This window comes from Equus caballus, chromosome 21, assembly GCF_041296265.1.
Source record: "Equus caballus isolate H_3958 breed thoroughbred chromosome 21, TB-T2T, whole genome shotgun sequence".
NCBI classification, from domain to species: domain Eukaryota; kingdom Metazoa; phylum Chordata; class Mammalia; order Perissodactyla; family Equidae; genus Equus; species Equus caballus.
Genome location: NC_091704.1, coordinates 12,330,382 through 12,357,836, shown reverse-complemented (window position 1 = coordinate 12,357,836; position 27,455 = coordinate 12,330,382). Strand labels below are relative to the sequence as shown.

Here is a 27,455-nt window from a genome sequence, read left to right as displayed (position 1 = left end):
TTTAAGTTATTTACGTAGTTAAGAATAACGTGTGATAGCTTTTGTAACTTAAGTCGTTCCTTAACTTATTGGAGAAGTTATTGATGTGGATCATGGAATTATTTGCGAAAATGTTCCCATACATACACCAACGGGAGAAGTGGTGGCTTCCAGGCTAAACTTCAAAGTAAGATGATATTCAAAAATCTTCTGATTGTTGCCATCACACTAATAAAAAACAACACAGAATTCATGTACATTTGTTAAATACATGGAGGAGCATATGGAAAGGAGGGGAAATCAAGGAAGGTATGCACAGTGGCTGAATTACAAAAGCAGTTAATTCCTCAGAAAGCAGAAAGAAAGAGAAATTTGATGTCTACTGCTTTATTGCCAGGTTGAAAATTAAAATTACAGTTCACTGAGAGCCTATACAAGGTTCCCAAACGGTTTTTCACACTGGGTTTTCCCTCACCTGAAAAAACAGGCCAAGAGAATGTGAGGATCCATAATTAGCGTTTTAATCCATTTGGCAGGACTCAGTGTTTTTCACGTTCTGTGATACTGGGATCTGCGTCTTCACTGTCATGTGTTAAACCTTTAAGTCTTGTCCAAAAGTCATGTCATTACCTAGAGAATCCTTCTGTGAATTCCAGGCAGGTTGCCATCTTTCTGCTTCCGCCTCGTCACCTTTACAATGGGGAGAATAACGGTAACCTGCCTTTTGGATGTGAGGATCAAATGAGACAGTTGGTGCAAAGCAGTCGGCGCAGGATCTGGCACAAAGCGAAGCCTTCAATAAATTATGATTACAGTAGTTTTGACTTCCCTCCAGTCGGAATATAGTCGAGTTGAAGTTCGTGGCTATGTCACAGCTGTGTCTCAGGCTGGTGTCTGCCGCCCTGAGCCAAGCCGTAAAAATCCCTAGAATAACTTTGCAAAAGCCTGTTAGCCTCTTGAGGCTCCTACACTTCTTTATTTTATTTTGTTTTATTTTATTTTATTTTACTTTATTGCAGTGACAGTGGATTCTAACATCACGTAGCTTTCCAGAGGTACGTTGTAATACATTTCGAATTCTGTGTAGATTACGTCGTGTTCACCGCCCAAAAACTAATTATAGTCCGTCACCTCACATGTGAGCCTCATCGCCCCTTTGGCTCTCTCCCCTCCCCCCCTCCCCCCCTCCCCCTACGGTAACCACCAATCCAATCTCCATTGCTCTGTGCGTGTTCGTCATTGTTTTTATCATGTACTCATGAGTGAGATCACACGGTGTTTGACTTTCTCCCTCTGATTTATTTCACTTCGCATAATACCCTCAAGGTCCATCCACGTTGTCACAAATGGCCGGATCTCATCGTTTCTTAGGGCCGAGTAGCATTCCATTGTGTATACACACCACATCTTCTCTGTCCATACTTCCCTTGATGGGCACCTAGGTTGCTTCCAAGTTTTGGCTGTTGTGAATAATGCTGCAGTGAACCTAGGGGTGCATGTGTCTTTCTGCATTGGTGTTTTCCAGTTCTTTGGATAAATACCCAGCAGTGGGCTAGCTGGATCATACATATGGTAGATGTATTCTTAGTTTTCTGAGGATACTCCATACGGCTTTCCATGGTGGCTGCACCAGTCTGCACTCCCACCAGCAGTGTAGGAGAGTTCCCTTCTCTCCACATCCTCTCCGACACTTGTCTCCTGTCTTGTTAATTAGAGCCATTCTGACCAGAGGAAGGTGACCTCTCCTTGTAGTTTTGATTTGCCTTCCTCTGATCGCTAATGATGTTGAGCCCCTTTCCATATGCCTGTTGGCCACCCGTATACCTTCTTTGGAGAAGTCACTGCTCAGATCTTTTGCCCGTCTTTTTAATCGGGTTGTTGATTTTTTGTTGTTGTTGAGCTGTCGGAGTTCTTTCTGTGTTTTGGATATAAACCCCTTATCCGATATATGGTTTGCAAGTATCTTCTCCCAGTTGTTAGGTTGTGTTTTGGTTTTGTGGATGGTTTCCTTTGCCGTGCAGAAGATTTTTTTTCACTTTGATGTAGTCCCGTTTGTTCATTTTGTACTTTGTTTCCATTGCCCAGTCAGACATGGTACTTGAAAGTAGGCTGCTAAGACTGCTGTCAAAGGGCATACTGCCTATGTTTTCTTCTAGACGTTGCATGGTTTCGGGTGTGGCATTGCAGTCAGACCCGAGGAGGCTGCAGTTCCCCGAGAGCGAGCGTGTGGGCGGGGCCCCAGGAGTTCTCCCAGGAGGGTGTCCCTGTCCCTGTCCGCAGTCCACCGCCTGAGGGGGGGGTGGGGGGGGTGGGGCGGGGCAGCGGCCAGGGAGCCTCTGGGCGGCGGCGCGCGCGCGCGCGCGGGGAGCGCGCACGGCTGCTGGGCCGCCGTCCGGGGAGGCGTCGGCCAGCCGCGCCTGCCTGCCCAGAGCCGAGCCCGGCGGAGTCCGGCCGCGCTCTGCTGCTCTCTCCTGGGCCGGGCTCGCCCGTTCCCCCGGCGTCCCTGGACGCCGCTCCGTGTCCCCGCTGGGCACAGCAGCCCGGGCCCTCCACAGCCACGGCCGCTAGCCTGAGGAGGCCCTCCTTCAGCTCCCGCTCTTCCTGCTCGCCGGACACGGACGACCAGGGCGCCTGCGAAGAGGATTCCATCTGGGAGAGGTACCTGGGGGCGTGGGCCTGGGGGCTGGTGGGAGGCGAGCGTGTCCCTGAGGAATAGGCTTGTGCGCCGAGAGGTGCCCGTCAGGCCGCGGGACAGCTGCGCGGCGCGGGCAGCGAGGGGGTCTCTTCGTGCGCTTCACGCGTTCGTGGAACGGGCGGTGTGTGCCGGGCACCTGCCCAGGGGCCAGCCTGGGGATGCGGTGCCCGGGAGTCGGGCGCTGAAGCGGCGCCCGTGGTCTTGGCTTCTTGGAAGGCCAGACGCGACGTCGGTAACGACACTGGTCTCGATGCGTTCTGAGGGGTGCAGGTCTCCCTCTTTTCGAGGCTACGTTCCGTTGGGGTTTTCACGAAGCCTGTCGTGGCCCTGAAGCTCAGGCCGGTTCAGGGGAAGTGGCCTGTCGAGGGCCGCATAATATTCGTGTGCAGAGCCAGTGCTTTCCAAAGGCCTTGACTGGGCAGAAGTCTACCTGTTAGGGGTGCAGTGGGGGCTGTCCGGGGAGCATTGTGAGCACAGGTGTGTGTCCCACACTTGAAAGTCTGGCAAAGAAAGCGTGAGGCTGGAGGGTGCTCCGTTCGTTCCCTCCTTCCACAGAAAGTCTGGAGAGTTGACTTTGGGACTTCCTTTCCTCGGGTCGGTGCGTGTTCAGTGGTCTGGACACTTGGTGGGCAAGACTGACAGGGTGTTTGACGTACTGGACCTCGCAGCCTAGTTGGAAAGGACAGATAGGCAGCGACTAGTTACCTAGGAGATACGTAAAAGCAATTCTGTGTTGAGTGCTGAGAAATACGGCATTTACTGTTAGACTTTGTGACTTAGGCAGTGATGTTTAAGCTGAGAGCAGATGCCTAAAAGCAAAGGAGGACTTGTGCGGGAGAGCGTTGGGACAGGGCAAGGGAGGAGGATGGCCTGTCAGAGGAGCTGAAAGCATGCCCTGGAGACTGGGGCCGCGTAGGGACTGTAGGGTGGGGAAAACCAAACTTTTCGATTAAGGCTGGCGCTTTCTATAGGTCTTCGGAGACTAAGCGTGGTGATTCAGCACGTGGACTCTGGAGCCAGACTCTGTCACATGGGTCCTAGCTCTGCCACCTACGGGCTGTGTGAACTTGGGCAAGTTACTGTACCATTCTGTGTGTCAGTTTCCTGATCTGTAAAACGGGGATGATTATAACACACACTCCATAGGTGAGTGTAAAGGTTAGAGGCTATTTCATGTCCGTAAAGTACTTAGAGCAGTGTCTGGCCTTCAGTAGGCGTTAGTAGTGGTTGATTAAATAAATGGATAAATGCATACATAAGTATTCAAGGCTTGGAGGCTGTCCCTCGTGCAACGTGTGAACTGGAATGGATTACACCCGGCTTTGTTTCCTTTCCAGCTTGCAGTTGCTACTGACCGCATCTGTGGCACTGTGGAATTAGAAATAATCTCCCTCGACTTGGCTGCTCTTGGTAACAGAATCTAATGCTGTCCAGATTATCCCAGGGAAATAAAAGCCTTGTCAGTAGCCTAGTAGGGTCAGGCTTATTTAATAGGTATCGCTCATATTGGTTTGGCTGGTATTTGTTGGTAACTTTTTCTTGGCAAAGCTGCTCGGTTAAAAAAAGTAGATTAGCTGTAAAATAGTTCAGACCCAGAGAAAAGTAGAGAGTCGTGTGAGCAGAGCACGCCTTTCCTTGACTCTCTGTCGAGAGCTTTTGTGACTCCAGCCGCTCTCTGCCTCAGACGCGGTGCCCTCTGCGTGTGCAGTCATCTAAACCGTGCAGGGTCCGGAACCGTGGAGAATCTAAGGCAGTGCAGTCATGCTTTGCTTAACAGTGGGGCTAGGTTCTGAGGAGTGCGTCACGGTCAGGCAATCTCGTGAGCGTGCAAGCACCACGGAGTTCATAAACCTAGATGGCAGAGCCTCCTATACACCTTGGCTCTATGGGACTAATCTTTTGGGACCCCCGTTGTTGACTGAAACGTCCTGATGTAGCGCCTGACGGTACTTCCCAACTCCAAGGGCACGGGAGTGTAGCCTGTGGGGCTCTGTCAAAGAACGGAGACGCTCGAGGCCTACTCTGGACCCACTGACTCAGAATCTACTGGGATAGTTCCCGGCTTTAAAGACCAGCCATAGTCCTCATCTGCAGACATCTCCTCAACGGTTTTCCACACCGGGTTTTCCCTCACCTGAGAAAACAGGCCAAGAGATTGTGAGGATCCATAGTTAGTGTTTTAATCCATTTGGCAGGACTCAGTGTTTTTCACGTTCTGTGATACTGGGATCTGCGTCTTCACTGTCATGTGTTAAACCTTTAAGTCTTGTCCAAAAGTCATGTCATTACCTAGAGAATCCTTCTGTGAATTCCAGGCAGGTTGCCATCTTTCTGCTTCCGCCTCCTCTCCTCACCTTTACAATGGGGAGAATAACGGTAACCTACCTTTTGGATGTGAGGATTAAACGAGACAGTTGGTGCAAAGCAGTCGGCGCAGGATCTGGCACAAAGCGAAGCCTTCAATAAATTATGATTACAGTAGTTTTGACTTCCCTCCAGTCGGAATATAGTCGAGTTGAAGTTCGTGGCTATGTCACAGCTGTGTCTCAGGCTGGTGTCTGCCGCCCTGAGCCAAGCCGTAAAAATCCCTAGAATAACTTTGCAAAAGCCTGTTAGCCTCTTGAGGCTCCTACACTTCTTTATTTTATTTTGTTTTATTTTATTTTATTTTACTTTATTGCAGTGACAGTGGATTCTAACATCACGTAGCTTTCCAGAGGTACGTTGTAATACATTTCGAATTCTGTGTAGATTACGTCGTGTTCACCGCCCAAAAACTAATTATAGTCCGTCACCTCACATGTGAGCCTCATCGCCCCTTTGGCTCTCTCCCCTCCCCCCCTCCCCCCCTCCCCCTACGGTAACCACCAATCCAATCTCCGTTGCTCTGTGCGTGTTCGTCATTGTTTTTATCATGTACTCATGAGTGAGATCACACGGTGTTTGACTTTCTCCCTCTGATTTATTTCACTTCGCATAATACCCTCAAGGTCCATCCACGTTGTCACAAATGGCCGGATCTCATCGTTTCTTAGGGCCGAGTAGCATTCCATTGTGTATACACACCACATCTTCTCTGTCCATACTTCCCTTGATGGGCACCTAGGTTGCTTCCAAGTTTTGGCTGTTGTGAATAATGCTGCAGTGAACCTAGGGGTGCATGTGTCTTTCTGCATTGGTGTTTTCCAGTTCTTTGGATAAATACCCAGCAGTGGGCTAGCTGGATCATACATATGGTAGATGTATTCTTAGTTTTCTGAGGATACTCCATACGGCTTTCCATGGTGGCTGCACCAGTCTGCACTCCCACCAGCAGTGTAGGAGAGTTCCCTTCTCTCCACATCCTCTCCGACACTTGTCTCCTGTCTTGTTAATTAGAGCCATTCTGACCAGAGGAAGGTGACCTCTCCTTGTAGTTTTGATTTGCCTTCCTCTGATCGCTAATGATGTTGAGCCCCTTTCCATATGCCTGTTGGCCACCCGTATACCTTCTTTGGAGAAGTCACTGCTCAGATCTTTTGCCCGTCTTTTTAATCGGGTTGTTGATTTTTTGTTGTTGTTGAGCTGTCGGAGTTCTTTCTGTGTTTTGGATATAAACCCCTTATCCGATATATGGTTTGCAAGTATCTTCTCCCAGTTGTTAGGTTGTGTTTTGGTTTTGTGGATGGTTTCCTTTGCCGTGCAGAAGATTTTTTTTCACTTTGATGTAGTCCCGTTTGTTCATTTTGTACTTTGTTTCCATTGCCCAGTCAGACATGGTACTTGAAAGTAGGCTGCTAAGACTGCTGTCAAAGGGCATACTGCCTATGTTTTCTTCTAGACGTTGCATGGTTTCGGGTGTGGCATTGCAGTCAGACCCGAGGAGGCTGCAGTTCCCCGAGAGCGAGCGTGTGGGCGGGGCCCCAGGAGTTCTCCCAGGAGGGTGTCCCTGTCCCTGTCCGCAGTCCACCGCCTGAGGGGGGGGCGGGGGTGGGGCGGGGCAGCGGCCAGGGAGCCTCTGGGCGGCGGCGCGCGCGCGCGCGCGCGGGGAGCGCGCACGGCTGCTGGGCCGCCGTCCGGGGAGGCGTCGGCCAGCCGCGCCTGCCTGCCCAGAGCCGAGCCCGGCGGAGTCCGGCCGCGCTCTGCTGCTCTCTCCTGGGCCGGGCTCGCCCGTTCCCCCGGCGTCCCTGGACGCCGCTCCGTGTCCCCGCTGGGCACAGCAGCCCGGGCCCTCCACAGCCACGGCCGCTAGCCTGAGGAGGCCCTCCTTCAGCTCCCGCTCTTCCTGCTCGCCGGACACGGACGACCAGGGCGCCTGCGAAGAGGATTCCATCTGGGAGAGGTACCTGGGGGCGTGGGCCTGGGGGCTGGTGGGAGGCGAGCGTGTCCCTGAGGAATAGGCTTGTGCGCCGAGAGGTGCCCGTCAGGCCGCGGGACAGCTGCGCGGCGCGGGCAGCGAGGGGGTCTCTTCGTGCGCTTCACGCGTTCGTGGAACGGGCGGTGTGTGCCGGGCACCTGCCCAGGGGCCAGCCTGGGGATGCGGTGCCCGGGAGTCGGGCGCTGAAGCGGCGCCCGTGGTCTTGGCTTCTTGGAAGGCCAGACGCGACGTCGGTAACGACACTGGTCTCGATGCGTTCTGAGGGGTGCAGGTCTCCCTCTTTTCGAGGCTACGTTCCGTTGGGGTTTTCACGAAGCCTGTCGTGGCCCTGAAGCTCAGGCCGGTTCAGGGGAAGTGGCCTGTCGAGGGCCGCATAATATTCGTGTGCAGAGCCAGTGCTTTCCAAAGGCCTTGACTGGGCAGAAGTCTACCTGTTAGGGGTGCAGTGGGGGCTGTCCGGGGAGCATTGTGAGCACAGGTGTGTGTCCCACACTTGAAAGTCTGGCAAAGAAAGCGTGAGGCTGGAGGGTGCTCCGTTCGTTCCCTCCTTCCACAGAAAGTCTGGAGAGTTGACTTTGGGACTTCCTTTCCTCGGGTCGGTGCGTGTTCAGTGGTCTGGACACTTGGTGGGCAAGACTGACAGGGTGTTTGACGTACTGGACCTCGCAGCCTAGTTGGAAAGGACAGATAGGCAGCGACTAGTTACCTAGGAGATACGTAAAAGCAATTCTGTGTTGAGTGCTGAGAAATACGGCATTTACTGTTAGACTTTGTGACTTAGGCAGTGATGTTTAAGCTGAGAGCAGATGCCTAAAAGCAAAGGAGGACTTGTGCGGGAGAGCGTTGGGACAGGGCAAGGGAGGAGGATGGCCTGTCAGAGGAGCTGAAAGCATGCCCTGGAGACTGGGGCCGCGTAGGGACTGTAGGGTGGGGAAAACCAAACTTTTCGATTAAGGCTGGCGCTTTCTATAGGTCTTCGGAGACTAAGCGTGGTGATTCAGCACGTGGACTCTGGAGCCAGACTCTGTCACATGGGTCCTAGCTCTGCCACCTACGGGCTGTGTGAACTTGGGCAAGTTACTGTACCATTCTGTGTGTCAGTTTCCTGATCTGTAAAACGGGGATGATTATAACACACACTCCATAGGTGAGTGTAAAGGTTAGAGGCTATTTCATGTCCGTAAAGTACTTAGAGCAGTGTCTGGCCTTCAGTAGGCGTTAGTAGTGGTTGATTAAATAAATGGATAAATGCATACATAAGTATTCAAGGCTTGGAGGCTGTCCCTCGTGCAACGTGTGAACTGGAATGGATTACACCCGGCTTTGTTTCCTTTCCAGCTTGCAGTTGCTACTGACCGCATCTGTGGCACTGTGGAATTAGAAATAATCTCCCTCGACTTGGCTGCTCTTGGTAACAGAATCTAATGCTGTCCAGATTATCCCAGGGAAATAAAAGCCTTGTCAGTAGCCTAGTAGGGTCAGGCTTATTTAATAGGTATCGCTCATATTGGTTTGGCTGGTATTTGTTGGTAACTTTTTCTTGGCAAAGCTGCTCGGTTAAAAAAAGTAGATTAGCTGTAAAATAGTTCAGACCCAGAGAAAAGTAGAGAGTCGTGTGAGCAGAGCACGCCTTTCCTTGACTCTCTGTCGAGAGCTTTTGTGACTCCAGCCGCTCTCTGCCTCAGACGCGGTGCCCTCTGCGTGTGCAGTCATCTAAACCGTGCAGGGTCCGGAACCGTGGAGAATCTAAGGCAGTGCAGTCATGCTTTGCTTAACAGTGGGGCTAGGTTCTGAGGAGTGCGTCACGGTCAGGCAATCTCGTGAGCGTGCAAGCACCACGGAGTTCATAAACCTAGATGGCAGAGCCTCCTATACACCTTGGCTCTATGGGACTAATCTTTTGGGACCCCCGTTGTTGACTGAAACGTCCTGATGTAGCGCCTGACGGTACTTCCCAACTCCAAGGGCACGGGAGTGTAGCCTGTGGGGCTCTGTCAAAGAACGGAGACGCTCGAGGCCTACTCTGGACCCACTGACTCAGAATCTACTGGGATAGTTCCCGGCTTTAAAGACCAGCCATAGTCCTCATCTGCAGACATCTCCTCAACGGTTTTCCACACCGGGTTTTCCCTCACCTGAGAAAACAGGCCAAGAGATTGTGAGGATCCATAGTTAGTGTTTTAATCCATTTGGCAGGACTCAGTGTTTTTCACGTTCTGTGATACTGGGATCTGCGTCTTCACTGTCATGTGTTAAACCTTTAAGTCTTGTCCAAAAGTCATGTCATTACCTAGAGAATCCTTCTGTGAATTCCAGGCAGGTTGCCATCTTTCTGCTTCCGCCTCCTCTCCTCACCTTTACAATGGGGAGAATAACGGTAACCTACCTTTTGGATGTGAGGATTAAACGAGACAGTTGGTGCAAAGCAGTCGGCGCAGGATCTGGCACAAAGCGAAGCCTTCAATAAATTATGATTACAGTAGTTTTGACTTCCCTCCAGTCGGAATATAGTCGAGTTGAAGTTCGTGGCTATGTCACAGCTGTGTCTCAGGCTGGTGTCTGCCGCCCTGAGCCAAGCCGTAAAAATCCCTAGAATAACTTTGCAAAAGCCTGTTAGCCTCTTGAGGCTCCTACACTTCTTTATTTTATTTTGTTTTATTTTATTTTATTTTACTTTATTGCAGTGACAGTGGATTCTAACATCACGTAGCTTTCCAGAGGTACGTTGTAATACATTTCGAATTCTGTGTAGATTACGTCGTGTTCACCGCCCAAAAACTAATTATAGTCCGTCACCTCACATGTGAGCCTCATCGCCCCTTTGGCTCTCTCCCCTCCCCCCCTCCCCCCCTCCCCCTACGGTAACCACCAATCCAATCTCCGTTGCTCTGTGCGTGTTCGTCATTGTTTTTATCATGTACTCATGAGTGAGATCACACGGTGTTTGACTTTCTCCCTCTGATTTATTTCACTTCGCATAATACCCTCAAGGTCCATCCACGTTGTCACAAATGGCCGGATCTCATCGTTTCTTAGGGCCGAGTAGCATTCCATTGTGTATACACACCACATCTTCTCTGTCCATACTTCCCTTGATGGGCACCTAGGTTGCTTCCAAGTTTTGGCTGTTGTGAATAATGCTGCAGTGAACCTAGGGGTGCATGTGTCTTTCTGCATTGGTGTTTTCCAGTTCTTTGGATAAATACCCAGCAGTGGGCTAGCTGGATCATACATATGGTAGATGTATTCTTAGTTTTCTGAGGATACTCCATACGGCTTTCCATGGTGGCTGCACCAGTCTGCACTCCCACCAGCAGTGTAGGAGAGTTCCCTTCTCTCCACATCCTCTCCGACACTTGTCTCCTGTCTTGTTAATTAGAGCCATTCTGACCAGAGGAAGGTGACCTCTCCTTGTAGTTTTGATTTGCCTTCCTCTGATCGCTAATGATGTTGAGCCCCTTTCCATATGCCTGTTGGCCACCCGTATACCTTCTTTGGAGAAGTCACTGCTCAGATCTTTTGCCCGTCTTTTTAATCGGGTTGTTGATTTTTTGTTGTTGTTGAGCTGTCGGAGTTCTTTCTGTGTTTTGGATATAAACCCCTTATCCGATATATGGTTTGCAAGTATCTTCTCCCAGTTGTTAGGTTGTGTTTTGGTTTTGTGGATGGTTTCCTTTGCCGTGCAGAAGATTTTTTTTCACTTTGATGTAGTCCCGTTTGTTCATTTTGTACTTTGTTTCCATTGCCCAGTCAGACATGGTACTTGAAAGTAGGCTGCTAAGACTGCTGTCAAAGGGCATACTGCCTATGTTTTCTTCTAGACGTTGCATGGTTTCGGGTGTGGCATTGCAGTCAGACCCGAGGAGGCTGCAGTTCCCCGAGAGCGAGCGTGTGGGCGGGGCCCCAGGAGTTCTCCCAGGAGGGTGTCCCTGTCCCTGTCCGCAGTCCACCGCCTGAGGGGGGGGCGGGGGTGGGGCGGGGCAGCGGCCAGGGAGCCTCTGGGCGGCGGCGCGCGCGCGCGCGCGCGGGGAGCGCGCACGGCTGCTGGGCCGCCGTCCGGGGAGGCGTCGGCCAGCCGCGCCTGCCTGCCCAGAGCCGAGCCCGGCGGAGTCCGGCCGCGCTCTGCTGCTCTCTCCTGGGCCGGGCTCGCCCGTTCCCCCGGCGTCCCTGGACGCCGCTCCGTGTCCCCGCTGGGCACAGCAGCCCGGGCCCTCCACAGCCACGGCCGCTAGCCTGAGGAGGCCCTCCTTCAGCTCCCGCTCTTCCTGCTCGCCGGACACGGACGACCAGGGCGCCTGCGAAGAGGATTCCATCTGGGAGAGGTACCTGGGGGCGTGGGCCTGGGGGCTGGTGGGAGGCGAGCGTGTCCCTGAGGAATAGGCTTGTGCGCCGAGAGGTGCCCGTCAGGCCGCGGGACAGCTGCGCGGCGCGGGCAGCGAGGGGGTCTCTTCGTGCGCTTCACGCGTTCGTGGAACGGGCGGTGTGTGCCGGGCACCTGCCCAGGGGCCAGCCTGGGGATGCGGTGCCCGGGAGTCGGGCGCTGAAGCGGCGCCCGTGGTCTTGGCTTCTTGGAAGGCCAGACGCGACGTCGGTAACGACACTGGTCTCGATGCGTTCTGAGGGGTGCAGGTCTCCCTCTTTTCGAGGCTACGTTCCGTTGGGGTTTTCACGAAGCCTGTCGTGGCCCTGAAGCTCAGGCCGGTTCAGGGGAAGTGGCCTGTCGAGGGCCGCATAATATTCGTGTGCAGAGCCAGTGCTTTCCAAAGGCCTTGACTGGGCAGAAGTCTACCTGTTAGGGGTGCAGTGGGGGCTGTCCGGGGAGCATTGTGAGCACAGGTGTGTGTCCCACACTTGAAAGTCTGGCAAAGAAAGCGTGAGGCTGGAGGGTGCTCCGTTCGTTCCCTCCTTCCACAGAAAGTCTGGAGAGTTGACTTTGGGACTTCCTTTCCTCGGGTCGGTGCGTGTTCAGTGGTCTGGACACTTGGTGGGCAAGACTGACAGGGTGTTTGACGTACTGGACCTCGCAGCCTAGTTGGAAAGGACAGATAGGCAGCAACTAATTACCTAGGAGATACGTAAAAGCAATTCTGTGTTGAGTGCTGAGAAATACGGCATTTACTGTTAGACTTTGTGACTTAGGCAGTGATGTTTAAGCTGAGAGCAGATGCCTAAAAGCAAAGGAGGACTTGTGCGGGAGAGCGTTGGGACAGGGCAAGGGAGGAGGATGGCCTGTCAGAGGAGCTGAAAGCATGCCCTGGAGACTGGGGCCGCGTAGGGACTGTAGGGTGGGGAAAACCAAACTTTTCGATTAAGGCTGGCGCTTTCTATAGGTTTTCGGAGACTAAGCGTGGTGATTCAGCACGTGGACTCTGGAGCCAGACTCTGTCACATGGGTCCTAGCTCTGCCACCTACGGGCTGTGTGAACTTGGGCAAGTTACTGTACCATTCTGTGTGTCAGTTTCCTGATCTGTAAAACGGGGATGATTATAACACACACTCCATAGGTGAGTGTAAAGGTTAGAGGCTATTTCATGTCCGTAAAGTACTTAGAGCAGTGTCTGGCCTTCAGTAGGCGTTAGTAGTGGTTGATTAAATAAATGGATAAATGCATACATAAGTATTCAAGGCTTGGAGGCTGTCCCTCGTGCAACGTGTGAACTGGAATGGATTACACCCGGCTTTGTTTCCTTTCCAGCTTGCAGTTGCTACTGACCGCATCTGTGGCACTGTGGAATTAGAAATAATCTCCCTCGACTTGGCTGCTCTTGGTAACAGAATCTAATGCTGTCCAGATTATCCCAGGGAAATAAAAGCCTTGTCAGTAGCCTAGTAGGGTCAGGCTTATTTAATAGGTATCGCTCATATTGGTTTGGCTGGTATTTGTTGGTAACTTTTTCTTGGCAAAGCTGCTCGGTTAAAAAAAGTAGATTAGCTGTAAAATAGTTCAGACCCAGAGAAAAGTAGAGAGTCGTGTGAGCAGAGCACGCCTTTCCTTGACTCTCTGTCGAGAGCTTTTGTGACTCCAGCCGCTCTCTGCCTCAGACGCGGTGCCCTCTGCGTGTGCAGTCATCTAAACCGTGCAGGGTCCGGAACCGTGGAGAATCTAAGGCAGTGCAGTCATGCTTTGCTTAACAGTGGGGCTAGGTTCTGAGGAGTGCGTCACGGTCAGGCAATCTCGTGAGCGTGCAAGCACCACGGAGTTCATAAACCTAGATGGCAGAGCCTCCTATACACCTTGGCTCTATGGGACTAATCTTTTGGGACCCCCGTTGTTGACTGAAACGTCCTGATGTAGCGCCTGACGGTACTTCCCAACTCCAAGGGCACGGGAGTGTAGCCTGTGGGGCTCTGTCAAAGAACGGAGACGCTCGAGGCCTACTCTGGACCCACTGACTCAGAATCTACTGGGATAGTTCCCGGCTTTAAAGACCAGCCATAGTCCTCATCTGCAGACATCTCCTCAACGGTTTTCCACACCGGGTTTTCCCTCACCTGAGAAAACAGGCCAAGAGATTGTGAGGATCCATAGTTAGTGTTTTAATCCATTTGGCAGGACTCAGTGTTTTTCACGTTCTGTGATACTGGGATCTGCGTCTTCACTGTCATGTGTTAAACCTTTAAGTCTTGTCCAAAAGTCATGTCATTACCTAGAGAATCCTTCTGTGAATTCCAGGCAGGTTGCCATCTTTCTGCTTCCGCCTCCTCTCCTCACCTTTACAATGGGGAGAATAACGGTAACCTACCTTTTGGATGTGAGGATTAAACGAGACAGTTGGTGCAAAGCAGTCGGCGCAGGATCTGGCACAAAGCGAAGCCTTCAATAAATTATGATTACAGTAGTTTTGACTTCCCTCCAGTCGGAATATAGTCGAGTTGAAGTTCGTGGCTATGTCACAGCTGTGTCTCAGGCTGGTGTCTGCCGCCCTGAGCCAAGCCGTAAAAATCCCTAGAATAACTTTGCAAAAGCCTGTTAGCCTCTTGAGGCTCCTACACTTCTTTATTTTATTTTGTTTTATTTTATTTTATTTTACTTTATTGCAGTGACAGTGGATTCTAACATCACGTAGCTTTCCAGAGGTACGTTGTAATACATTTCGAATTCTGTGTAGATTACGTCGTGTTCACCGCCCAAAAACTAATTATAGTCCGTCACCTCACATGTGAGCCTCATCGCCCCTTTGGCTCTCTCCCCTCCCCCCCTCCCCCCCTCCCCCTACGGTAACCACCAATCCAATCTCCGTTGCTCTGTGCGTGTTCGTCATTGTTTTTATCATGTACTCATGAGTGAGATCACACGGTGTTTGACTTTCTCCCTCTGATTTATTTCACTTCGCATAATACCCTCAAGGTCCATCCACGTTGTCACAAATGGCCGGATCTCATCGTTTCTTAGGGCCGAGTAGCATTCCATTGTGTATACACACCACATCTTCTCTGTCCATACTTCCCTTGATGGGCACCTAGGTTGCTTCCAAGTTTTGGCTGTTGTGAATAATGCTGCAGTGAACCTAGGGGTGCATGTGTCTTTCTGCATTGGTGTTTTCCAGTTCTTTGGATAAATACCCAGCAGTGGGCTAGCTGGATCATACATATGGTAGATGTATTCTTAGTTTTCTGAGGATACTCCATACGGCTTTCCATGGTGGCTGCACCAGTCTGCACTCCCACCAGCAGTGTAGGAGAGTTCCCTTCTCTCCACATCCTCTCCGACACTTGTCTCCTGTCTTGTTAATTAGAGCCATTCTGACCAGAGGAAGGTGACCTCTCCTTGTAGTTTTGATTTGCCTTCCTCTGATCGCTAATGATGTTGAGCCCCTTTCCATATGCCTGTTGGCCACCCGTATACCTTCTTTGGAGAAGTCACTGCTCAGATCTTTTGCCCGTCTTTTTAATCGGGTTGTTGATTTTTTGTTGTTGTTGAGCTGTCGGAGTTCTTTCTGTGTTTTGGATATAAACCCCTTATCCGATATATGGTTTGCAAGTATCTTCTCCCAGTTGTTAGGTTGTGTTTTGGTTTTGTGGATGGTTTCCTTTGCCGTGCAGAAGATTTTTTTTCACTTTGATGTAGTCCCGTTTGTTCATTTTGTACTTTGTTTCCATTGCCCAGTCAGACATGGTACTTGAAAGTAGGCTGCTAAGACTGCTGTCAAAGGGCATACTGCCTATGTTTTCTTCTAGACGTTGCATGGTTTCGGGTGTGGCATTGCAGTCAGACCCGAGGAGGCTGCAGTTCCCCGAGAGCGAGCGTGTGGGCGGGGCCCCAGGAGTTCTCCCAGGAGGGTGTCCCTGTCCCTGTCCGCAGTCCACCGCCTGAGGGGGGGGGGGTGGGGCGGGGCAGCGGCCAGGGAGCCTCTGGGCGGCGGCGCGCGCGCGCGCGCGGGGAGCGCGCACGGCTGCTGGGCCGCCGTCCGGGGAGGCGTCGGCCAGCCGCGCCTGCCTGCCCAGAGCCGAGCCCGGCGGAGTCCGGCCGCGCTCTGCTGCTCTCTCCTGGGCCGGGCTCGCCCGTTCCCCCGGCGTCCCTGGACGCCGCTCCGTGTCCCCGCTGGGCACAGCAGCCCGGGCCCTCCACAGCCACGGCCGCTAGCCTGAGGAGGCCCTCCTTCAGCTCCCGCTCTTCCTGCTCGCCGGACACGGACGACCAGGGCGCCTGCGAAGAGGATTCCATCTGGGAGAGGTACCTGGGGGCGTGGGCCTGGGGGCTGGTGGGAGGCGAGCGTGTCCCTGAGGAATAGGCTTGTGCGCCGAGAGGTGCCCGTCAGGCCGCGGGACAGCTGCGCGGCGCGGGCAGCGAGGGGGTCTCTTCGTGCGCTTCACGCGTTCGTGGAACGGGCGGTGTGTGCCGGGCACCTGCCCAGGGGCCAGCCTGGGGATGCGGTGCCCGGGAGTCGGGCGCTGAAGCGGCGCCCGTGGTCTTGGCTTCTTGGAAGGCCAGACGCGACGTCGGTAACGACACTGGTCTCGATGCGTTCTGAGGGGTGCAGGTCTCCCTCTTTTCGAGGCTACGTTCCGTTGGGGTTTTCACGAAGCCTGTCGTGGCCCTGAAGCTCAGGCCGGTTCAGGGGAAGTGGCCTGTCGAGGGCCGCATAATATTCGTGTGCAGAGCCAGTGCTTTCCAAAGGCCTTGACTGGGCAGAAGTCTACCTGTTAGGGGTGCAGTGGGGGCTGTCCGGGGAGCATTGTGAGCACAGGTGTGTGTCCCACACTTGAAAGTCTGGCAAAGAAAGCGTGAGGCTGGAGGGTGCTCCGTTCGTTCCCTCCTTCCACAGAAAGTCTGGAGAGTTGACTTTGGGACTTCCTTTCCTCGGGTCGGTGCGTGTTCAGTGGTCTGGACACTTGGTGGGCAAGACTGACAGGGTGTTTGACGTACTGGACCTCGCAGCCTAGTTGGAAAGGACAGATAGGCAGCGACTAATTACCTAGGAGATACGTAAAAGCAATTCTGTGTTGAGTGCTGAGAAATACGGCATTTACTGTTAGACTTTGTGACTTAGGCAGTGATGTTTAAGCTGAGAGCAGATGCCTAAAAGCAAAGGAGGACTTGTGCGGGAGAGCGTTGGGACAGGGCAAGGGAGGAGGATGGCCTGTCAGAGGAGCTGAAAGCATGCCCTGGAGACTGGGGCCGCGTAGGGACTGTAGGGTGGGGAAAACCAAACTTTTCGATTAAGGCTGGCGCTTTCTATAGGTTTTCGGAGACTAAGCGTGGTGATTCAGCACGTGGACTCTGGAGCCAGACTCTGTCACATGGGTCCTAGCTCTGCCACCTACGGGCTGTGTGAACTTGGGCAAGTTACTGTACCATTCTGTGTGTCAGTTTCCTGATCTGTAAAACGGGGATGATTATAACACACACTCCATAGGTGAGTGTAAAGGTTAGAGGCTATTTCATGTCCGTAAAGTACTTAGAGCAGTGTCTGGCCTTCAGTAGGCGTTAGTAGTGGTTGATTAAATAAATGGATAAATGCATACATAAGTATTCAAGGCTTGGAGGCTGTCCCTCGTGCAACGTGTGAACTGGAATGGATTACACCCGGCTTTGTTTCCTTTCCAGCTTGCAGTTGCTACTGACCGCATCTGTGGCACTGTGGAATTAGAAATAATCTCCCTCGACTTGGCTGCTCTTGGTAACAGAATCTAATGCTGTCCAGATTATCCCAGGGAAATAAAAGCCTTGTCAGTAGCCTAGTAGGGTCAGGCTTATTTAATAGGTATCGCTCATATTGGTTTGGCTGGTATTTGTTGGTAACTTTTTCTTGGCAAAGCTGCTCGGTTAAAAAAAGTAGATTAGCTGTAAAATAGTTCAGACCCAGAGAAAAGTAGAGAGTCGTGTGAGCAGAGCACGCCTTTCCTTGACTCTCTGTCGAGAGCTTTTGTGACTCCAGCCGCTCTCTGCCTCAGACGCGGTGCCCTCTGCGTGTGCAGTCATCTAAACCGTGCAGGGTCCGGAACCGTGGAGAATCTAAGGCAGTGCAGTCATGCTTTGCTTAACAGTGGGGCTAGGTTCTGAGGAGTGCGTCACGGTCAGGCAATCTCGTGAGCGTGCAAGCACCACGGAGTTCATAAACCTAGATGGCAGAGCCTCCTATACACCTTGGCTCTATGGGACTAATCTTTTGGGACCCCCGTTGTTGACTGAAACGTCCTGATGTAGCGCCTGACGGTACTTCCCAACTCCAAGGGCACGGGAGTGTAGCCTGTGGGGCTCTGTCAAAGAACGGAGACGCTCGAGGCCTACTCTGGACCCACTGACTCAGAATCTACTGGGATAGTTCCCGGCTTTAAAGACCAGCCATAGTCCTCATCTGCAGACATCTCCTCAACGGTTTTCCACACCGGGTTTTCCCTCACCTGAGAAAACAGGCCAAGAGATTGTGAGGATCCATAGTTAGTGTTTTAATCCATTTGGCAGGACTCAGTGTTTTTCACGTTCTGTGATACTGGGATCTGCGTCTTCACTGTCATGTGTTAAACCTTTAAGTCTTGTCCAAAAGTCATGTCATTACCTAGAGAATCCTTCTGTGAATTCCAGGCAGGTTGCCATCTTTCTGCTTCCGCCTCCTCTCCTCACCTTTACAATGGGGAGAATAACGGTAACCTACCTTTTGGATGTGAGGATTAAACGAGACAGTTGGTGCAAAGCAGTCGGCGCAGGATCTGGCACAAAGCGAAGCCTTCAATAAATTATGATTACAGTAGTTTTGACTTCCCTCCAGTCGGAATATAGTCGAGTTGAAGTTCGTGGCTATGTCACAGCTGTGTCTCAGGCTGGTGTCTGCCGCCCTGAGCCAAGCCGTAAAAATCCCTAGAATAACTTTGCAAAAGCCTGTTAGCCTCTTGAGGCTCCTACACTTCTTTATTTTATTTTGTTTTATTTTATTTTATTTTACTTTATTGCAGTGACAGTGGATTCTAACATCACGTAGCTTTCCAGAGGTACGTTGTAATACATTTCGAATTCTGTGTAGATTACGTCGTGTTCACCGCCCAAAAACTAATTATAGTCCGTCACCTCACATGTGAGCCTCATCGCCCCTTTGGCTCTCTCCCCTCCCCCCCTCCCCCCCTCCCCCTACGGTAACCACCAATCCAATCTCCGTTGCTCTGTGCGTGTTCGTCATTGTTTTTATCATGTACTCATGAGTGAGATCACACGGTGTTTGACTTTCTCCCTCTGATTTATTTCACTTCGCATAATACCCTCAAGGTCCATCCACGTTGTCACAAATGGCCGGATCTCATCGTTTCTTAGGGCCGAGTAGCATTCCATTGTGTATACACACCACATCTTCTCTGTCCATACTTCCCTTGATGGGCACCTAGGTTGCTTCCAAGTTTTGGCTGTTGTGAATAATGCTGCAGTGAACCTAGGGGTGCATGTGTCTTTCTGCATTGGTGTTTTCCAGTTCTTTGGATAAATACCCAGCAGTGGGCTAGCTGGATCATACATATGGTAGATGTATTCTTAGTTTTCTGAGGATACTCCATACGGCTTTCCATGGTGGCTGCACCAGTCTGCACTCCCACCAGCAGTGTAGGAGAGTTCCCTTCTCTCCACATCCTCTCCGACACTTGTCTCCTGTCTTGTTAATTAGAGCCATTCTGACCAGAGGAAGGTGACCTCTCCTTGTAGTTTTGATTTGCCTTCCTCTGATCGCTAATGATGTTGAGCCCCTTTCCATATGCCTGTTGGCCACCCGTATACCTTCTTTGGAGAAGTCACTGCTCAGATCTTTTGCCCGTCTTTTTAATCGGGTTGTTGATTTTTTGTTGTTGTTGAGCTGTCGGAGTTCTTTCTGTGTTTTGGATATAAACCCCTTATCCGATATATGGTTTGCAAGTATCTTCTCCCAGTTGTTAGGTTGTGTTTTGGTTTTGTGGATGGTTTCCTTTGCCGTGCAGAAGATTTTTTTTCACTTTGATGTAGTCCCGTTTGTTCATTTTGTACTTTGTTTCCATTGCCCAGTCAGACATGGTACTTGAAAGTAGGCTGCTAAGACTGCTGTCAAAGGGCATACTGCCTATGTTTTCTTCTAGACGTTGCATGGTTTCGGGTGTGGCATTGCAGTCAGACCCGAGGAGGCTGCAGTTCCCCGAGAGCGAGCGTGTGGGCGGGGCCCCAGGAGTTCTCCCAGGAGGGTGTCCCTGTCCCTGTCCGCAGTCCACCGCCTGAGGGGGGGGTGGGGGGGGTGGGGCGGGGCAGCGGCCAGGGAGCCTCTGGGCGGCGGCGCGCGCGCGCGCGCGGGGAGCGCGCACGGCTGCTGGGCCGCCGTCCGGGGAGGCGTCGGCCAGCCGCGCCTGCCTGCCCAGAGCCGAGCCCGGCGGAGTCCGGCCGCGCTCTGCTGCTCTCTCCTGGGCCGGGCTCGCCCGTTCCCCCGGCGTCCCTGGACGCCGCTCCGTGTCCCCGCTGGGCACAGCAGCCCGGGCCCTCCACAGCCACGGCCGCTAGCCTGAGGAGGCCCTCCTTCAGCTCCCGCTCTTCCTGCTCGCCGGACACGGACGACCAGGGCGCCTGCGAAGAGGATTCCATCTGGGAGAGGTACCTGGGGGCGTGGGCCTGGGGGCTGGTGGGAGGCGAGCGTGTCCCTGAGGAATAGGCTTGTGCGCCGAGAGGTGCCCGTCAGGCCGCGGGACAGCTGCGCGGCGCGGGCAGCGAGGGGGTCTCTTCGTGCGCTTCACGCGTTCGTGGAACGGGCGGTGTGTGCCGGGCACCTGCCCAGGGGCCAGCCTGGGGATGCGGTGCCCGGGAGTCGGGCGCTGAAGCGGCGCCCGTGGTCTTGGCTTCTTGGAAGGCCAGACGCGACGTCGGTAACGACACTGGTCTCGATGCGTTCTGAGGGGTGCAGGTCTCCCTCTTTTCGAGGCTACGTTCCGTTGGGGTTTTCACGAAGCCTGTCGTGGCCCTGAAGCTCAGGCCGGTTCAGGGGAAGTGGCCTGTCGAGGGCCGCATAATATTCGTGTGCAGAGCCAGTGCTTTCCAAAGGCCTTGACTGGGCAGAAGTCTACCTGTTAGGGGTGCAGTGGGGGCTGTCCGGGGAGCATTGTGAGCACAGGTGTGTGTCCCACACTTGAAAGTCTGGCAAAGAAAGCGTGAGGCTGGAGGGTGCTCCGTTCGTTCCCTCCTTCCACAGAAAGTCTGGAGAGTTGACTTTGGGACTTCCTTTCCTCGGGTCGGTGCGTGTTCAGTGGTCTGGACACTTGGTGGGCAAGACTGACAGGGTGTTTGACGTACTGGACCTCGCAGCCTAGTTGGAAAGGACAGATAGGCAGCGACTAGTTACCTAGGAGATACGTAAAAGCAATTCTGTGTTGAGTGCTGAGAAATACGGCATTTACTGTTAGACTTTGTGACTTAGGCAGTGATGTTTAAGCTGAGAGCAGATGCCTAAAAGCAAAGGAGGACTTGTGCGGGAGAGCGTTGGGACAGGGCAAGGGAGGAGGATGGCCTGTCAGAGGAGCTGAAAGCATGCCCTGGAGACTGGGGCCGCGTAGGGACTGTAGGGTGGGGAAAACCAAACTTTTCGATTAAGGCTGGCGCTTTCTATAGGTCTTCGGAGACTAAGCGTGGTGATTCAGCACGTGGACTCTGGAGCCAGACTCTGTCACATGGGTCCTAGCTCTGCCACCTACGGGCTGTGTGAACTTGGGCAAGTTACTGTACCATTCTGTGTGTCAGTTTCCTGATCTGTAAAACGGGGATGATTATAACACACACTCCATAGGTGAGTGTAAAGGTTAGAGGCTATTTCATGTCCGTAAAGTACTTAGAGCAGTGTCTGGCCTTCAGTAGGCGTTAGTAGTGGTTGATTAAATAAATGGATAAATGCATACATAAGTATTCAAGGCTTGGAGGCTGTCCCTCGTGCAACGTGTGAACTGGAATGGATTACACCCGGCTTTGTTTCCTTTCCAGCTTGCAGTTGCTACTGACCGCATCTGTGGCACTGTGGAATTAGAAATAATCTCCCTCGACTTGGCTGCTCTTGGTAACAGAATCTAATGCTGTCCAGATTATCCCAGGGAAATAAAAGCCTTGTCAGTAGCCTAGTAGGGTCAGGCTTATTTAATAGGTATCGCTCATATTGGTTTGGCTGGTATTTGTTGGTAACTTTTTCTTGGCAAAGCTGCTCGGTTAAAAAAAGTAGATTAGCTGTAAAATAGTTCAGACCCAGAGAAAAGTAGAGAGTCGTGTGAGCAGAGCACGCCTTTCCTTGACTCTCTGTCGAGAGCTTTTGTGACTCCAGCCGCTCTCTGCCTCAGACGCGGTGCCCTCTGCGTGTGCAGTCATCTAAACCGTGCAGGGTCCGGAACCGTGGAGAATCTAAGGCAGTGCAGTCATGCTTTGCTTAACAGTGGGGCTAGGTTCTGAGGAGTGCGTCACGGTCAGGCAATCTCGTGAGCGTGCAAGCACCACGGAGTTCATAAACCTAGATGGCAGAGCCTCCTATACACCTTGGCTCTATGGGACTAATCTTTTGGGACCCCCGTTGTTGACTGAAACGTCCTGATGTAGCGCCTGACGGTACTTCCCAACTCCAAGGGCACGGGAGTGTAGCCTGTGGGGCTCTGTCAAAGAACGGAGACGCTCGAGGCCTACTCTGGACCCACTGACTCAGAATCTACTGGGATAGTTCCCGGCTTTAAAGACCAGCCATAGTCCTCATCTGCAGACATCTCCTCAACGGTTTTCCACACCGGGTTTTCCCTCACCTGAGAAAACAGGCCAAGAGATTGTGAGGATCCATAGTTAGTGTTTTAATCCATTTGGCAGGACTCAGTGTTTTTCACGTTCTGTGATACTGGGATCTGCGTCTTCACTGTCATGTGTTAAACCTTTAAGTCTTGTCCAAAAGTCATGTCATTACCTAGAGAATCCTTCTGTGAATTCCAGGCAGGTTGCCATCTTTCTGCTTCCGCCTCCTCTCCTCACCTTTACAATGGGGAGAATAACGGTAACCTACCTTTTGGATGTGAGGATTAAACGAGACAGTTGGTGCAAAGCAGTCGGCGCAGGATCTGGCACAAAGCGAAGCCTTCAATAAATTATGATTACAGTAGTTTTGACTTCCCTCCAGTCGGAATATAGTCGAGTTGAAGTTCGTGGCTATGTCACAGCTGTGTCTCAGGCTGGTGTCTGCCGCCCTGAGCCAAGCCGTAAAAATCCCTAGAATAACTTTGCAAAAGCCTGTTAGCCTCTTGAGGCTCCTACACTTCTTTATTTTATTTTGTTTTATTTTATTTTATTTTACTTTATTGCAGTGACAGTGGATTCTAACATCACGTAGCTTTCCAGAGGTACGTTGTAATACATTTCGAATTCTGTGTAGATTACGTCGTGTTCACCGCCCAAAAACTAATTATAGTCCGTCACCTCACATGTGAGCCTCATCGCCCCTTTGGCTCTCTCCCCTCCCCCCCTCCCCCCCTCCCCCTACGGTAACCACCAATCCAATCTCCGTTGCTCTGTGCGTGTTCGTCATTGTTTTTATCATGTACTCATGAGTGAGATCACACGGTGTTTGACTTTCTCCCTCTGATTTATTTCACTTCGCATAATACCCTCAAGGTCCATCCACGTTGTCACAAATGGCCGGATCTCATCGTTTCTTAGGGCCGAGTAGCATTCCATTGTGTATACACACCACATCTTCTCTGTCCATACTTCCCTTGATGGGCACCTAGGTTGCTTCCAAGTTTTGGCTGTTGTGAATAATGCTGCAGTGAACCTAGGGGTGCATGTGTCTTTCTGCATTGGTGTTTTCCAGTTCTTTGGATAAATACCCAGCAGTGGGCTAGCTGGATCATACATATGGTAGATGTATTCTTAGTTTTCTGAGGATACTCCATACGGCTTTCCATGGTGGCTGCACCAGTCTGCACTCCCACCAGCAGTGTAGGAGAGTTCCCTTCTCTCCACATCCTCTCCGACACTTGTCTCCTGTCTTGTTAATTAGAGCCATTCTGACCAGAGGAAGGTGACCTCTCCTTGTAGTTTTGATTTGCCTTCCTCTGATCGCTAATGATGTTGAGCCCCTTTCCATATGCCTGTTGGCCACCCGTATACCTTCTTTGGAGAAGTCACTGCTCAGATCTTTTGCCCGTCTTTTTAATCGGGTTGTTGATTTTTTGTTGTTGTTGAGCTGTCGGAGTTCTTTCTGTGTTTTGGATATAAACCCCTTATCCGATATATGGTTTGCAAGTATCTTCTCCCAGTTGTTAGGTTGTGTTTTGGTTTTGTGGATGGTTTCCTTTGCCGTGCAGAAGATTTTTTTTCACTTTGATGTAGTCCCGTTTGTTCATTTTGTACTTTGTTTCCATTGCCCAGTCAGACATGGTACTTGAAAGTAGGCTGCTAAGACTGCTGTCAAAGGGCATACTGCCTATGTTTTCTTCTAGACGTTGCATGGTTTCGGGTGTGGCATTGCAGTCAGACCCGAGGAGGCTGCAGTTCCCCGAGAGCGAGCGTGTGGGCGGGGCCCCAGGAGTTCTCCCAGGAGGGTGTCCCTGTCCCTGTCCGCAGTCCACCGCCTGAGGGGGGGGGGGGTGGGGCGGGGCAGCGGCCAGGGAGCCTCTGGGCGGCGGCGCGCGCGCGCGCGCGGGGAGCGCGCACGGCTGCTGGGCCGCCGTCCGGGGAGGCGTCGGCCAGCCGCGCCTGCCTGCCCAGAGCCGAGCCCGGCGGAGTCCGGCCGCGCTCTGCTGCTCTCTCCTGGGCCGGGCTCGCCCGTTCCCCCGGCGTCCCTGGACGCCGCTCCGTGTCCCCGCTGGGCACAGCAGCCCGGGCCCTCCACAGCCACGGCCGCTAGCCTGAGGAGGCCCTCCTTCAGCTCCCGCTCTTCCTGCTCGCCGGACACGGACGACCAGGGCGCCTGCGAAGAGGATTCCATCTGGGAGAGGTACCTGGGGGCGTGGGCCTGGGGGCTGGTGGGAGGCGAGCGTGTCCCTGAGGAATAGGCTTGTGCGCCGAGAGGTGCCCGTCAGGCCGCGGGACAGCTGCGCGGCGCGGGCAGCGAGGGGGTCTCTTCGTGCGCTTCACGCGTTCGTGGAACGGGCGGTGTGTGCCGGGCACCTGCCCAGGGGCCAGCCTGGGGATGCGGTGCCCGGGAGTCGGGCGCTGAAGCGGCGCCCGTGGTCTTGGCTTCTTGGAAGGCCAGACGCGACGTCGGTAACGACACTGGTCTCGATGCGTTCTGAGGGGTGCAGGTCTCCCTCTTTTCGAGGCTACGTTCCGTTGGGGTTTTCACGAAGCCTGTCGTGGCCCTGAAGCTCAGGCCGGTTCAGGGGAAGTGGCCTGTCGAGGGCCGCATAATATTCGTGTGCAGAGCCAGTGCTTTCCAAAGGCCTTGACTGGGCAGAAGTCTACCTGTTAGGGGTGCAGTGGGGGCTGTCCGGGGAGCATTGTGAGCACAGGTGTGTGTCCCACACTTGAAAGTCTGGCAAAGAAAGCGTGAGGCTGGAGGGTGCTCCGTTCGTTCCCTCCTTCCACAGAAAGTCTGGAGAGTTGACTTTGGGACTTCCTTTCCTCGGGTCGGTGCGTGTTCAGTGGTCTGGACACTTGGTGGGCAAGACTGACAGGGTGTTTGACGTACTGGACCTCGCAGCCTAGTTGGAAAGGACAGATAGGCAGCGACTAGTTACCTAGGAGATACGTAAAAGCAATTCTGTGTTGAGTGCTGAGAAATACGGCATTTACTGTTAGACTTTGTGACTTAGGCAGTGATGTTTAAGCTGAGAGCAGATGCCTAAAAGCAAAGGAGGACTTGTGCGGGAGAGCGTTGGGACAGGGCAAGGGAGGAGGATGGCCTGTCAGAGGAGCTGAAAGCATGCCCTGGAGACTGGGGCCGCGTAGGGACTGTAGGGTGGGGAAAACCAAACTTTTCGATTAAGGCTGGCGCTTTCTATAGGTCTTCGGAGACTAAGCGTGGTGATTCAGCACGTGGACTCTGGAGCCAGACTCTGTCACATGGGTCCTAGCTCTGCCACCTACGGGCTGTGTGAACTTGGGCAAGTTACTGTACCATTCTGTGTGTCAGTTTCCTGATCTGTAAAACGGGGATGATTATAACACACACTCCATAGGTGAGTGTAAAGGTTAGAGGCTATTTCATGTCCGTAAAGTACTTAGAGCAGTGTCTGGCCTTCAGTAGGCGTTAGTAGTGGTTGATTAAATAAATGGATAAATGCATACATAAGTATTCAAGGCTTGGAGGCTGTCCCTCGTGCAACGTGTGAACTGGAATGGATTACACCCGGCTTTGTTTCCTTTCCAGCTTGCAGTTGCTACTGACCGCATCTGTGGCACTGTGGAATTAGAAATAATCTCCCTCGACTTGGCTGCTCTTGGTAACAGAATCTAATGCTGTCCAGATTATCCCAGGGAAATAAAAGCCTTGTCAGTAGCCTAGTAGGGTCAGGCTTATTTAATAGGTATCGCTCATATTGGTTTGGCTGGTATTTGTTGGTAACTTTTTCTTGGCAAAGCTGCTCGGTTAAAAAAAGTAGATTAGCTGTAAAATAGTTCAGACCCAGAGAAAAGTAGAGAGTCGTGTGAGCAGAGCACGCCTTTCCTTGACTCTCTGTCGAGAGCTTTTGTGACTCCAGCCGCTCTCTGCCTCAGACGCGGTGCCCTCTGCGTGTGCAGTCATCTAAACCGTGCAGGGTCCGGAACCGTGGAGAATCTAAGGCAGTGCAGTCATGCTTTGCTTAACAGTGGGGCTAGGTTCTGAGGAGTGCGTCACGGTCAGGCAATCTCGTGAGCGTGCAAGCACCACGGAGTTCATAAACCTAGATGGCAGAGCCTCCTATACACCTTGGCTCTATGGGACTAATCTTTTGGGACCCCCGTTGTTGACTGAAACGTCCTGATGTAGCGCCTGACGGTACTTCCCAACTCCAAGGGCACGGGAGTGTAGCCTGTGGGGCTCTGTCAAAGAACGGAGACGCTCGAGGCCTACTCTGGACCCACTGACTCAGAATCTACTGGGATAGTTCCCGGCTTTAAAGACCAGCCATAGTCCTCATCTGCAGACATCTCCTCAACGGTTTTCCACACCGGGTTTTCCCTCACCTGAGAAAACAGGCCAAGAGATTGTGAGGATCCATAGTTAGTGTTTTAATCCATTTGGCAGGACTCAGTGTTTTTCACGTTCTGTGATACTGGGATCTGCGTCTTCACTGTCATGTGTTAAACCTTTAAGTCTTGTCCAAAAGTCATGTCATTACCTAGAGAATCCTTCTGTGAATTCCAGGCAGGTTGCCATCTTTCTGCTTCCGCCTCCTCTCCTCACCTTTACAATGGGGAGAATAACGGTAACCTACCTTTTGGATGTGAGGATTAAACGAGACAGTTGGTGCAAAGCAGTCGGCGCAGGATCTGGCACAAAGCGAAGCCTTCAATAAATTATGATTACAGTAGTTTTGACTTCCCTCCAGTCGGAATATAGTCGAGTTGAAGTTCGTGGCTATGTCACAGCTGTGTCTCAGGCTGGTGTCTGCCGCCCTGAGCCAAGCCGTAAAAATCCCTAGAATAACTTTGCAAAAGCCTGTTAGCCTCTTGAGGCTCCTACACTTCTTTATTTTATTTTGTTTTATTTTATTTTATTTTACTTTATTGCAGTGACAGTGGATTCTAACATCACGTAGCTTTCCAGAGGTACGTTGTAATACATTTCGAATTCTGTGTAGATTACGTCGTGTTCACCGCCCAAAAACTAATTATAGTCCGTCACCTCACATGTGAGCCTCATCGCCCCTTTGGCTCTCTCCCCTCCCCCCCTCCCCCCCTCCCCCTACGGTAACCACCAATCCAATCTCCGTTGCTCTGTGCGTGTTCGTCATTGTTTTTATCATGTACTCATGAGTGAGATCACACGGTGTTTGACTTTCTCCCTCTGATTTATTTCACTTCGCATAATACCCTCAAGGTCCATCCA

General features: G+C 52.3%; 1 protein-coding gene across 1 annotated transcript in view; it reads left to right on the top strand.

The window, feature by feature from the left end:
- LOC138919977 (ATP-binding cassette sub-family D member 2-like) overlaps positions 1–27,455 on the top strand; it is a 129,993-nt gene that overhangs the window by 20,501 nt on the left and 82,037 nt on the right. The gene's annotated exons all lie outside the window — the stretch shown is intronic.